Raw genomic sequence first — 14,884 nt, forward strand, 5'->3', positions numbered from 1 at the left:
TTCCCCCCACACCTCAGTGCTTGAACATTTCTTTCATCAGTCTGTTTTTAAACATATATTTTCATTTCTCTAGAGGGATACCCAAGAGTGGAATTGTTGGGTCATTGGGTAGGTGTATGTTTAACTTTGAATATTTAACATCTTGAGAAACTATCAAATAGCACACCAAAGTGGTTGTACCATTTAAAATGCTAATGTATGACAGTCTCAGTGACTCCACACCTTCACCATCACTTAGTCTTAAGTCTTTATTTATTTATCTGATTGTGCTGGGTCATACTTTCGACTTGGAATCTTCGTTCTTCATTGCAGCATATGGGAGCTCCAGTTGCAGTATGTGAACTCTTAGTCGTGGCATTTGGGTTCCAGCTATTGAAACCAGGCCCCCTGCATTGGGAATGTGACATCTTAGCAATTGGACTACCAGGGAAGCTCCTATTGTCTTTTTTTTTTAAATATTCTTTTTTGGGGGGAGCTATGGTGGGTCTTCCTTGCTGCATGTGGGTGTTCTCTAATTGCAGCGAGCAGGGGCTACTCATCCTTTTGGTGTCCAGGCTGCTCACTGCAGTGGCTGTTCTTGTTGCAGAGCACAGGCTTTAGGCACACAAGCTCAGTAGTTGTGTCTTGCAGGCTCTACAGCACTGGCTCAGTAGCTGTGGTGCACGGGCCTATCGGCTTCACGGCATGTGGGATCTTTCCAGACCAGGGATCAAACCAGCATCCCTTGCATTGGCAGGTGGATTCTTAGCCACTGGATGACCAGGGAAGTCCCATATTGTCTTTTTAATGTAGCAATTCAGGTGGGTATATATAGTGGTATTTCATGGGGGTTTTCACTTGCATTTCCCTGATGCCCAATGATTTGAACAGCGTTTCATTTACTTAATTGCTATTGATATAGCTTTCCTGTATAGTACGTGTTCAAATCTTTTAGATTGAAGGGATTAAATGTGCTAGAGTGCCTGAAGAACTATGGACAGAGGTTCATAACATTGTACAAGAAGCAGTGATCAAAACCATCTCCAAGAAAAAGAAATGCAATAAAGCAAAATGGTTGTCTGAGGAGGCCTTACAAATAGCTGAGAAAAGAAAAGCAAGAGGCAAAGGAGAAAAAGAAAGATATACCCATCTGAATGCAGAACTCCAAACAATAGCAAGGAGAGATAAGAAATGTTCTAAAGTAAATAATACAAAGAAGTAGAGGAAAACAATAGAATGGGAAAGACTAGACATCTTTTCAAGAAAGTCAGATATACCAAGGGAACATTTCATGCAAAAGTGGGAACAATATAGGACAGAAATGGCATGGACTGAACAGAAGCAGAAGATATAAAGAAGAGATAGCAAGAATACACAGAAGAACTATGCAAAAAAGAGCTTAATGACTCAGATAACCATAATGGTGTGATCACTCATCTATAGCCAGACATCCTGGAGTGTGAAGTCAAGCGTCACTATGCTTGATGCTTCCAAAGCATTAGGAACCATCATTATGAACAAAGCTAGTGGAGGTGATGGAATGCCAGTTGAACTAATTCAAATTCTGAAAGATGATGATGCTAAACTGCTGCACTCAATATGCCAGCAAATTTGAAAGAGCAGTGGCCACAGGGCTGGAAAAAGTCAGTTTCCATTCCAATGCCAAAGAATGTTCAAACTACCACACAATTGCACTCATTTCACATGCTACCAAGGTCATGCCCAAAATCATCCAAACTAGGCTTCAAGAGTATGTGAACTGAGAATTTCCAGATATACATGGTAGACTTAGAAAAGATAGAGGAACCAGAGATCAAATTGCCAACATCCATTGGATCATAGAAAAAGCCAGGGAATTCCAGAAAATCATCTACTTCTGCTTCATTGACTATGCTAAAGCCTTTGACTGTGTGGATCACAAACAACTTGGAAAATTCTTAAAGAGATGGGAATACCAGACCACTTGACCTGCCTCCTGAGAAGCCTGTATGCAGGTCAAGAAGCAGCACTTAGAACCAGACATGGAATGACTGACTGGTTCCAAATTGGGAAAGGAGTACGTCAAGGCTGTATAGTGTCACCCTGCTTATTTAACTTATATGCAGAGTACATCGTGAGAAATGTTGGGCAGGAAGAAGCACAAGTGGGAATCAAGATTTTCAGGAGAAATATCAACAACCTCAGATATGCAGATGACACCACCCTTTTGGCAGAAAGCAAAGAGAAACTAAAGAGCCTCTTGATGAAGGTGAAAGAGGACAGTGACAAAGCTGGCTTAAAATTCAACTTTCAAAAAACAAAGATCATGGCATCTGGCCCCATCACTTCATGACAAATAGATGAGGAAACAATGAAAACAGTGACAGACTTTATCTTCTTGGGCTCCAAAATCACTATGGATGGTAACTGCAGCCATGAAATGAAAAGCTGCTTGCTCCATGAAAGAAAAGCTACGACCAACCTAGACAGCATATTAAATAGCAGAGCCATCACTTTGCTGACAAAGGTCCATCTAGTTAAAGCTACGGTTTTTCCAGTAGTTAATGGATGTGAGAGTTGGACCATAAGGAGTGCTGAGTGCCGAAGAATTGATGCTTTGAACTGTGGTGTTGGAGAAGACTCTTGAAAGTCCATTGGACTGCAAGGAGATCAAACCAGTCAGTCTTAAAGGAAATCAGTCCTGAATATTCATTGGAAGGAGTGGTGTTGAAGCTGAAACTCCAATACTTTGGCCACCTGATGCGAAGAACTGACTCATTTAAAAAGACCCTGATGCTGGGAAAGATTGAAGGCAGGAGGAGAAGGGGATGACAGAAGATGAGGTGGTTGGATGGTATCACCGACTCAATGGACATGAGTTTGAGTAAACTCCAGGAGTTGGTGATGGACAGGGATGCCTGGTGTGCTGCAGTCCATGGGGTCGCAAAGAGTCAGACGCAACTGAGTGACTGAACTGACTGACTGATAAGTTTCAAGCAAAGGTGATGGTTGAAACAATAATATAGATTAGTTACCTGAAAGAAGGAAAGGTAGAGAAAAAGAGAAGAGAGTTCAACATTGGGCCTCAAGGGTGCAGGTAAAAGGAAGTATAGGAGCCAATAAAAAGGATTTAGAACAGAACATGGAGAATAGCTTTAAAAGTTATAAGAAATATACGCAATAGTGTCAAATAGGAAAAAGAGCTTAAGGAAAACAGGGAGCAGCAGTGGCAAAGCTTCCATTGTTGTTGTTCAGTCGTGTCCTACTCTGTGATCCCATGGACTGCAGCACACCAGGCTTCTCTGTCCACCATCTCCTGGAGCTTGCTCCAACTCATGTTCGTTGAGTCAGTGATGCCATCCAATCAGCTCATCCTGTCGCCCCCTTCTCCTGCCTTCAAACTTTCCCAGCATCAAGGACTTTTCCAATGAGTTGGCTCTTCCCATAAGGTGGCCAAAGTACTGGAGCTTCAGCTTAAACATCAGTCCTTCCAATGAATATTCAGGACTGATTTCCTTTAGGATTGACTGGCTTGATCTCCTTGCAGTCCAAAGGACTCTCTAGAGTCTTCCCCAACACCACAGTTCAAAAGCATCAATTCTTTGGTGCTCAGCCCTCTTTATGGTCCAAATCTCACATCCATACATGACTACTGGAAAAACCATAGCTTTGACTAGACGGACCTTTATTGGCAAAGTAATGTCTCTGCTTTTTAATACACTGTCTAGGTTTGTCATAGCTTTTCTTCCAAGGAGCAAGCAGCTTTTCATTTCATGGCTGTAGTCACCATCTGCACTGATTTTGAAGCTGAAGAAAATAAAGTCACTTTTTCTGTTTTTTCCCCACATATTTGCCATGAAGTGATGGGACCAGATGCCGTGTTCTTTGTTTTTTGAAAGTCAAATTTTAAGCCAGCTTTGTCACTCTCCTCTTTCACTTTTATCAAGAGGCTCTTTAGTTCTTCTTTGCTTTCTGCCATAAGGGTGGTGTCATCTGCATATCTGAGGTTGTTTATATTTCTCCTGGCAATCTTGATTTCAGCTTGTGCTTCATCCTGCCCAGCATTTCTCACGATGTACTCTGCATATGCTTCCTGGTGGCTCAGACAGTAAAGCTATCTGCTTGCAATGCGGGAAACCCAGGTTTGATTCCTGGGTCGGGAAGATCCCCTGGAGAAGGAAATGGCAATCCACTCCAGCACTCTTGCCTGGAAAATCCCATGGACAGAGGAGCCTGATAGGCTACAGTCCATGGGGTCACAAAGAGTCGGACACGACTGAGCGACTTCACTTTCACTTTTCACTCTGCATATAAGTTAAATAAGCAGGGTGACACTATACAGCCTTGACATACTCCTTTCCCAATTTGGAACCAGTCAGTTATTCCGTGTCTGGTTCTAAGTGCTGCTTCTTGACCTGCATTCAGGTTTTGCAGGAGGTAGGTCAGGTGGTCTGGTATTTTCCCATCTCTTTAAGAATTTTCCAAGTTGTTTGTGATCCACACAGTCGAAGGCTTTAGCATAGTCAATGAAGCAGAAGTAGATGATTTTCTGGAATTCCCTGGCTTTTTCTATGATCCAATGGATGTTGGCAATTTGATCTCTGGTTCCTCTATCTTTTCTAAGTCTACCATGTATATCTGGAAATTCTCAGTTCATGTACTGTTGAAGCCTAGTTTGGATGATTTTGGGCATGACCTTGGTAGCATGTGAAATGAGTGCAACTGTATGGTAGTATGAACATTCTTTGGCATTGCTTTTCTTTGGGATTGGAATGAAAACTGACCTTTTCCAGTCCTGTGGCCACTGCTGAGTTTTCCAAATTTGCTGGTATATTGAGTGCAGCTCTAACACAGCATCATCTTTTAGGATTTGAAATAGTTCAACTGGCATTCCATCACCTCCACTAGCTTTGTTCGTAGTGATGCTTCTTAAGGCCCACTTGACTTTGCACTCCAGGATATCTGGCTCTAGTTGAATGATTACACCATCATGGTTATCTGGGTCATTAAGCTTTTTTTTTTTTTTTTGTATAGTTCTTCTGTGTATTCTTGCCACCTCTTCTTTATATCTTCTGCTTCTGTTAGGTCCATACCATTTCTGGTATTTTTAATTTTCTTGAAGAGATCTTTAGTCTTTCCCATTCTATTGTTTTCCTTTATTTCTTTGCGTTGTTCTTTGCAGAGCTTCTGAAATTGTCAATAAAAATATCTGAAGGTTGGCAACTGCAAAGTAAAACATTTAGAGCTACTAAGGGAAAACTAAATGCAGACTAGGCATTAGATGAGATTGGGAAATTATACATTCTATTGAGTGTAATAATGTTATTATAGTTATACTTTTTAAGTCTTTGTCTTCTAAAGGTATATATAAGGCAAAATATTTAAAAGTGAAGTGTGTAGGAAGATGTCTAGAATATGCTTTAAATACTACAGCAAAATTTTCCTAATAATAATATTAATAGTAATAAATGAGAGGGCTAAATAAAGCAATAATAACAGAGTATTCATTATTACTGAATTGGGTGATAGGTACATGGGGACTTATTATACCATTCTCTCTCCTTTGTATATGTTTGAAAATTTCCACAGTAAAAGGTTTAAAAATGAGAGTTTGGAATGACCTCCAAGATATAGTGTTAAGACAAAAACAAGATCCAGAACATGCAGATGGTACGCTATCAATTTGATAAGAAAAAAATTAAATGAAAGACTATGAATTTTTGCTTATATATCACAGAATATCGCTGAAAAGATACTCAAGACATTGATAACTTTAGGGATTTCCCTGTTGGTGAGTGGTTAAGACTCTGTCCTTCCAGTTTAGGGCATGTGGGTTTGATCCCTTGTTGGGGAACTAAGTTCTCACATGCTATGCAGTGTAGCAAAAGTAAAAAGGAAACTGGTAACTTTAGTTGTTTCCTAGAAGGAGAAACTGTCTGGCTTGCGGACAAGAGTTACAAGGCGATTTTTAAACTGTATATCCTCTTGAAACTTTTGAAATTTTGAAACTATGTAAATATTCAAAAAGTAAATAACAATTAAAAAAAATATTTTCTGATAATATGGCTCTGACTTTCATATAATCATTAAAGATTCCTACAATAAAAGAGGTATAATTTAGCCAAGAATTTTAATAATCCTAAAACCAAAATTTGAAATAATTTTACAGAAACATTAGAGGTGGGGAAAAATATGAAAGAACAATAGGTACAAAATAATTATTGCTACAGACAGAAAAAGTATAAGTTTCAGTGTTTTGACTACAGGAGTTATTATTCATTGACTAGAAGTAAGAACTAAAACTGGAGGGGAAAAAGGAACAGGACAATTTGATCAGCCAAGCAACCAAACAAATCAATTCAGAAATAGACGACTTGAACAAGACTATAAACCAGATGACTGTGGCTGACTGGGGACTTCTGGATACCCTCAGATGGGAGGTGACAGCCAGGGAAATGACCATGTGATTAGAGGATTAGAACTTCCAGTCCCATCCCCTGACTTTCAAGGGAGAGGGGCTGGAAATCAATGCAATCACCAATGGCCAATGATTCAATCAAACATGCATATCAAACATGTACCTCCATAAATATCCTAACCAAAGGAGTTTGGAGAGCTTCTAGGTTGGTGAACATGTGGAGATACTAAGTGGGTATCACACCCAGAGAAGTCATGGAAGCTCTACACTCCTTCCCCCATAACTTTATGTATCTCTTACATCTGGCTGTTTCTAAGTTTTATCCTTTTATAACAAACCAATAATCTAGTAAGTAAACTGTTTTACTAAGTTCTGTGGGCCATTCTAGCAAGTTACCAAACACAAAAAGGGGGTGTTGGGAACCTCCAATATGTAGCTGCTCAGTCAGAAACACAAATGACAATCCAGACTTGCAATTGGCATCTGAAGTGGGGGCACACTTGTGGGACTGAACACTTAACTTGTAGGATCTGATGCTATCTCTTGGTAGATAGTGTCAGAATTGAGTTAAATCATAGAACACCTAGTTGGTGTCCCCTGAGATCTGCAGAATTTCTTGGTGTGGAAAAAACAATCACACATTTGAAATACAGTAGTCTATAGGTAGAAGAAATGAGTATATCCCCTTCATAAATTACCAAAAATGGCCCATAAAAAAATAAAAATAAAACAAATAGAAAAAAAAAAAGAAATAGAAAATCTGAGAAGATCTATATCTAGTAAGGATATTTAACCAGTAATTGAAGACTTCCCAACAAAGAAATATGCAGGATTACGATGGTTTCGTTGGTGAATTCAACCAAACATTTAAAAAAGAAGCAACACCGATTCTTCTCAGACTTTTCCCAAAAAATTGAAGAGGAAATACCTCATAATGCACTCTGTGGCCTATTACCCTGAAACCAAAGCCAGACAAAGACACCACAAGAAAAGAAAACTACAGGCCAACATCCCTGATGTACATGGATGTAAAAATCCCCAACAAAATACTAGCATACTAATTTCAACAGCACATTAAAGAGTTCATATACAACAACCAAGTAAGATTTAGCGCTGGGGTGCAGGGATGCTTCAGTATATGCAAATCAATCAATGTGATCCACAATATTAACATAATAAAGGATTAAAATCACATGATCATCTCAAATTTTATACACACATACACACACCAAGGGCTTCCCTGGTGGCTCAGCTGGTAAAGAATCCGCCTGCAATGCAGGAGACCCGGGTTCAATCCCTGGGTTGGAAAGATCCCCTGGAAAAGGGAAAGGCTACCCACTCCAGTATTCTGGCCTAGAGAATTCCATGGACTGTATAGTCCATGGTGTCACAAAGAGTCGGACACGACTGAGTGACTTTCACTTCACACACACATTGTAGGGGAAAAAGTGATCTAAAGATTCAGTGCAATCCTGATCAAAATTCCAATGTAATTTTTTGCAGAAATAGAAAAATCCATCCTAAAATTCATTTGGAATCTGAAGGGACCCTGAATAGTCAAAATGGTCTTGAAAAATAATAAAACAACCAAATTCAAAGATGGGCAAAGGGATATTTTTTTCAAAGAAGGTATAATAAATGGCCAATAAACATACAAAAAGATGTACAACACATAATTAGTCATTAGGGAAATGCAAATCAAAATCACAATGTGATACAATTTCATACTATTAGGGTGGCTATGACTAAAAATGAAAAATAACAAGTGTTGGTGAGGATGTGAAGAAATTAACTAGACTAAGAAACTAGACTAGAACTTAACTTGACGAAGAAATTGACTAGCACTCTAGTCAATGACAAAGGAACAAAGAATGTACTATGGATAAAGGACCAGTCTCTTCAATAAATGGTGTTGGGAATTTGGACATTCACACTGAAAAGAATGAAACTGGACCACTATATTATATCATATACAAAAATTAACTCAAAATGGTTAAAGACTTAAATGTAAGACCTAAAACTATAAAACATCTAGAAGAAAATATAGGTAGGAAATATAGGAGGTAGATCTCCTTAACATTGGTTTTGATGATGATGATTTTTTTTAGTCTGATAGCAAAGACAAAAGCCACAAAGGCAAAAGCAACAAGTGAGACTACATCAAGCTAAAAATCTTGTGCACAGCAAAGGAAATCATCAACAAAATAAAAAGGCATCCTACTGAATGAGGAAAATAATTACAGGAGGGAGGCTCAAGAGGGAGGGGATATATGTATACATATAGCTGATTCACATTGTTGTATAGCTGAAACTAACACCACATTTGTAAACCAATTAACGTCAATTAAAAAGAAATAAAATAATTACAAGTCATATATCTGAAAAATATTTAATACAAAGAACCCATACAAGTCAACAGCAAAAAAAAGTCTGATTAAAAATGGGCAAAAGATCTGAACAAGACATTTTTCCAAAGAAGACAAAAGGTGGCCAACAGGTACATGAAAAAATGTTCAACATCATTAATCATCATGGAAATGCAATTCAAAACCGCAGTGGGATAGATATTACCTCACACTTGTTAAAATGACTATCATGGATATACTTCTTTTCTGGCCAGGTCTGTTTTCTCTGATAACACTCTTGCAAACATGGTGAACATTCCCAAAGCCCATCGGACTTTCTGTTACAAGTATGGCAAGTACCAACCTCACAAAGTTACACAGTACAAGAAGGGCAAGGATTCTCTGTATGGCCAGGGAAAGCGGCGTTTTGACAGGAAGCAGAGTGACTATGGTGGGCAGACTAAGCCGATTTTCCTGAAAAAGGCTAAAACTACAAAGTAGATTGTACTCGGGCTTGAATGCATTGAGCCCAACTGCAGATATAAGAGAATGTTGGCTATTAAGAGATACAAGCATTTTTAGCTAGGAGGCGATAAGAAGAAAAAAGGCCAAGTGATCCAGTTTTGAGCTTCATATTGTATTATGAAGACAATAAAAATTTGAGATTCTTTACTTAAAAAAAAAAGACTATTACAATCAAACAAAAAACAAGTAGTAACAAGTGTTGGCAAAGATGTGGAGAAAAGAGAACCCTTGTGCACTGTCGGTAGGAATGTAAATTGATACAACCACTATGGAAAAACAGTATAGAGGTTACTCAAAAAATTAAAAATAGGGCTACTATATGATCCAGCAGTTCCACTTCTGGGTATTTTAATTTTTATTTATTTAATTTTATTTTCCTGCTGCACTGCTTGGTGTGTGGGATCTTAGTTCCCCAACCAGTGATCAAATCAGAGCCCCCTGCATTGGAAGCACAGTCTCAACCACTGGACAGGCAGGGAAGTCTTATCTACTTCTGGGTATTTATCCAAAGAAAACAAAAACACTAATTTGAAAAGATATATGCACCCCTATGTTCACTGCAGCATTATTTACAATAGCCAAGATATGGAAACAATGTAACTATCCACTGATAGATGAAGTGATAAATAAATAAATTATATATATATATATATATGCCATAAAAGAATGAAATCTTGAAATCTGCAACAACATGGATGGACCTAGAGGGAAATGAAACAAGTAGGACAGAGAAAGATATATAGAGTATGATCTTACTTCTGTGTGTAATCTGAAAATAATAACAACAAAAATCCCCAAGCTTAGAGATACAGAGATCAGACTGATGGTGGCAAGAGGCAAAGAGGGGTTTTAAGAAGCTGGGGGTAGGGGTTGGGAGAAATGCATGAACTTTTTTACGTTTAGATAAATTGTATAAAGTTTTTTTAAAAGGAAATTGGAACTTTTGCACATTGCTGATAGAAATGTAAAATGTTTGTAGCTGCTGTGGAAAATAGTTTGGTAGGGTCTCAGAAATTTAAACATAGAATTACCACATGATACAAAAACTTCACTCCTAAGTATTCAGTTCAGTTCAGTCACTCAGTCATGTCCGACGCTTTGCAACCCCATGGACTACAGCACGCCAGACATCCCTGTCCGTCAGCAACTCCCGGAGTTTACCCAAACTCATGTCCATCCAACCATCTCATCTTCTGTCATCCCCTTCTCCTCCCACCTTCAATCTTTCCCAGCATTAGGGTCTTTTCAAATGAGTCAGTTTTTCACATCAGGTGGCCAAAGTATTGGAGCTTCAGCTTCAACATCAGACCTTCCAATGAATATTGAGGACTGATTTCCTTTAGGATTGACTGGTTGGATCTCCTTGCAGTCCAAGGGACTCTCAAGAGTCTTCTCCAACACCACAGTCCAAAAGCATTAATTCTTCAGCATTCAGCTTTCTTTATAGTCCAATTCTCACATGCATACATGACTACTGGAAAAACAATAGCCTTTACTAGACGGACCTTTGTTGGCAAAGTAATGTCTCTGCATTTTAATACGCTGTCTAGGTTGGTCATAACTTTTCTTCCAAGGAGTAAGCATCTTTTAATTTCATGATTGCAGTCACCATCTGCAGTGATTGTGGAGCAAAAAAAAATAATAATAAAGTCTGCCACTGTTTCCACTGTTTCCCCATCTATTTGCCATGAAGTGATGGGACCAGATGCCATGATCTTAGTTATCTGAATGTTGAGTTTTAAGCCAACTTTTTCACTCTCCTCTTTCACTTTCATCAAGAGGCTTTTTAGTTCTTCACTTTCTGCCATAAGGGTGGTGTCATCTGCATATCTGAGGTTATTGATATTTCTCCCGGCAATCTTGATTCCAGCTTGTGTTTCTTCCAGTCCAGTGATTCTCATGATTCACTCTGCATATAAGTTAAATAAGCAGGGTCACAATATACAGCCTTGATGTACTCCTTTTCCTCTTTGGAACCAGTCCGTTGTTCCATGTCCAGTTCTAACTGTTGCTTCCTGACCTGCATACAGATTTCTCAAGAGGCAGGTCAGGTGGTCTGGTATTCCCATCTCTTTAGGAATTTTCCAGTTTATTGTGATCCACAGTCAAAGGTTTGGCATAGTCAATAAAGCAAAAGTAGATGTTTTTCTGGAACTCTCTTGCTTTTTTGATAATCCAACGGATGTTGGTAATTTGATCTCTGGTTCCTCTGCCTTTTCTAAAACCAGCTTGAACATCTGGAAGTTCACGGTTCACGTTCTGTTGAAGCCTGGCTTGGAGAATTTTGAGCATTACTTTACTACCGTGTGAGATGAGTGCAATTGTGCAGTAGTTTGAGCATTCTTTGGCATTGCCCTTCTTTGGGATTGGAATGAAAACTGACCTTTTCCAGTCCTGTGGCCACTGCTGAGTTTTCCAAATTTGCTAGCATATTGAGTGCAGCATATTCAGGTCAAGAAGCAACAGTTAGAGCTGGACATGGAACAACAGACTGGTTCCAAATATGGAAAGGAGCACATCAAGGCTGTATATTGCCACCCGGCTTATTTACTTTATATACAGAGTCCATCATGCGAAATGCCAGGCTGGATGAAGCAGAAGCTGGAATCAAGATTGATGGGAGAAATATCAATAACCTCAGATAGGCAGATGACACCACCCTTATGGCAGAAAGTAAGAAGAACTAAAGAGCCTCTGGATGAAAGTGAAAGAGGGGAGTAAAAATGTTGGCTTAAAACTCAACATTTGAAAAACTAAGATCATGGCACCTGGTCACATCATTTCATGGCAAACAGATGGGGAAACGATGGAAACAGTGACAGACTTTATTTTTTGGGGCTCCAAAATCACTGCAGATGGTGACTGCAGTCATGAAATTAAGAGACTCTTGCTCTTTGGAAGAAAAGCTATGACCAACCTAGACAGTGTATTAAAAAGCAGAGACATTACTTTGCCAACAAAGGTCTGTTTTGTCAAAGCTATGCTTTTTCCAGTATTCATGAATGGATGCGAGAGTTGGACTATAAAGAAAACTGAATGCTGAAGAATTAATGCTTTTGAACTGTGGTGTTGGAGAAGACTCTTGAGAGTCCCTTGGACTGCAAGGAGATCCAACCAGTCAATCCTAAAGGAAATCAGTCCTCAATATTCATTGGAAGGACTGATGTTGAAGCTGAAGCTCCAATACTTTGGCCACTTGATGTGAAGAACTGACTCATTTGAAAAGACCCTGATGCTGGGAAAGATTGAAGGAGGGAGGAGAAGGGGATGAGAGAGGATGAGATGGTTGGATGGCATCACCGACTCAATGGACATGAGTTTGAGTAAGCTCCAGGAGTTGGTGATCACAGGGAAGCCTGGTGTGCTGAAGTCCATGGGGTCGCAAAGCATTGGACATGACTGAGCGACTGAACTGAACTGAGAAATGACTCAAGTGTCCATCAACAGATGAAGGAATAAATAAAATTTGGTATATACATGGAATGGAATATTATTCAGCCATAAAAAGGAATAACATTCTGATATATGTTACAATAAATATGAATCTTGAAAACATGCTAAATGAAATAAGACAGAAAAATTCAAATACTGTACAATTACACTCATATAAGTTACCTACGATAGGCAAATTCATAGAGACAGAAATTAGAATAGAGTTTACCGGTCTGTTGGAAGGGACAATGGAGAATTATCGTTTAATAGGAACAAAGTTTCTCTTTAGGATGAGAAAGTTCTGGAAATAAGTAGTGGTAAAGGTTATACAATATTGTGAATATACTTAATGCCAGTGAATTGTGCGCTTTAAAATGCTAAATTTTATGTTATATATATTTGCCATAAAAATGCAAAAAGCAGGGCTTCTGGCTCAGTAGTAAAGAATCCACCTGTCAACACAGGATACATGGGGCTGATCCCTGGTCCAGGAAGATCCCACATGCCATGGAGCAGATAACTGAGTTCGTGCACCACAACTACTGAGCCTGTGTTCTCAAGTCCAGGAGCCACAACTACTGAAGTTTGCATACCCTAGAGTCTGTGATCCACAACAAGAGAATACCATAACTAGAGAGTAGCCCCTGCTCACAGCAACTAGAGAAAGGCCTGCACAGCAATGAAGACCCAGCACAGCCAAAAATAAATAAACAAAATTTTTAAAAAATGCAAAAAGATCCTTGGTGGTCCAGTGGTTGGAAATCAGCCTGTCAGTGCAAGGGATGGGGTTCAATCCCTGGTCCAGGAGAATTCCACATGCTCTAGGGCAACTAAGCCCATGTGTCACAACTACTGAGCCCTCACTCTAGAGCCCATGAGCTGCAGCTATTGATGCCTGTGTGCCCTAGAGCCTGGGCTCCATAACAAAAGAAGCTACTGCAATGAGAAGCCTGTGCATTGCAACAGAGAAAGCCCACAAGCAGCAATGAAGACTCAGTGCAGCCAAAAAAAAAAAAACAAAACATTTTAATGGAAAAAGAAAATCAAAAGCCAAAGAAGAGATTCAGAAAGTACATTTCAACCCACATAACAAGAACCTGATTTACTTAGGATACAAAAAGCTTTTACAAAGCAATAAGAAAAGAGAAATAGAAAACTAGGCAAAGGACATGAGTAGTATACATACACATGCAGAAAAAAAGGAAATACATGTGAATTTTAAGTACATTAGAAAGCTTAGGGAATTCTGGTGGCCCAGTGGTTAGGACTTCATGCTTCCATGCAGGGGACACGGTTCAGTCCCTGGTCAGGGAACTAAGATCCCACATGCTGAGCAGCATGGCCAAAACATAAACAAACAAACAAAAAGTTTAACCTTACTCATGATAAAAAGACTGTTAAGATACCACTCTTTTCCTATAAAAATGGCAGTATCAGATAGTTTGATAATATATTATTTTGGCAAGGCTGTGGAAAAACACTCATATTTTGTTGTTGGATTGTAAATCGGTATATCTTTTGTAAAACAACTCATCAAAAAATTTTTAAAGTGTGCTCACTTTGGCACACTCTACTACATTACTACAGCACATTACTACAATTGGAATGATATAGAGGTTAGCACAGCCCCTGCGCAAGGATGATACACAAATGCATGAAGCGTTCCACATTTTTGAATACATGTATATGTATAACTGAATCATTTTGCTGTACACCTGAAACTAACACAGCATTGTAAATCCACTATACACCAATAAAAACTTTTTTAAAAAAGGAAAAAAAATAAAGTTTATATGCTTTTTTATTTGTAAGTAACAGAAAACTCAACTCCAATAGTCTTAAACAATAAAGATGATCTATTGGTTCCAGTAACGCAAATTCCAGGGGACGAGTGGGCTTGGAAATTGGTTTGCTTCTGTGGCTCAACAGTATCACCAAGGACCTAATTTCCTACCATCTGTCAGTTCAGTCATCCCAAGTGTGAGCTCCACTGTTTGACTCCGTTCTTGGTAGCAAAAGGGCTGCAGCACTTGAACTCTTCACATCAGCTACAACATACTGTGCAAAAGAAGAGACAAAGCTGGCTTTTATTCTCTCTCACAAGAGCAAAGGAAAAAAAAAAGAAAATCAACCTTCTTCCTCCCAATACATCAACAAATATCTTCTAACATTTCATTGACTTGGTATCACTGGACCATTCCTGAAC

At 39.0% G+C, this 14,884-nt stretch overlaps 1 protein-coding gene, 1 non-coding gene and 1 pseudogene across 4 annotated transcripts in view; 2 read left to right on the forward strand and 1 right to left on the reverse strand.

Annotated features, from left to right (window-relative positions):
- The first annotated feature begins 9,027 nt into the window (after positions 1-9,027).
- LOC129639242 (60S ribosomal protein L36a-like) lies at positions 9,028-9,348 on the forward strand (annotated as a pseudogene).
- Positions 9,349-14,249: 4,901 nt separating this feature from the next.
- Positions 14,250-14,352, forward strand: LOC129640471 (U6 spliceosomal RNA). The gene has a single exon (XR_008708840.1). It is a non-coding gene; the product is annotated as a U6 spliceosomal RNA (small nuclear RNA).
- Positions 14,353-14,461: 109 nt separating this feature from the next.
- The window catches only part of ITGB1BP2 (integrin subunit beta 1 binding protein 2), a 38,459-nt gene continuing 38,036 nt past the window's right edge, over positions 14,462-14,884 (reverse strand). For all 3 annotated transcript variants that reach the window (XR_008707850.1, XR_008707852.1, XR_008707851.1), the window contains one exon: positions 14,462-14,736. The gene's annotated coding sequence lies outside the window, so the exon portion shown is untranslated. The remainder of the gene's footprint in view (positions 14,737-14,884) is intronic.

Source organism: Bubalus kerabau, chromosome X (assembly GCF_029407905.1).
Source record: "Bubalus kerabau isolate K-KA32 ecotype Philippines breed swamp buffalo chromosome X, PCC_UOA_SB_1v2, whole genome shotgun sequence".
Taxonomy (NCBI): domain Eukaryota; kingdom Metazoa; phylum Chordata; class Mammalia; order Artiodactyla; family Bovidae; genus Bubalus; species Bubalus kerabau.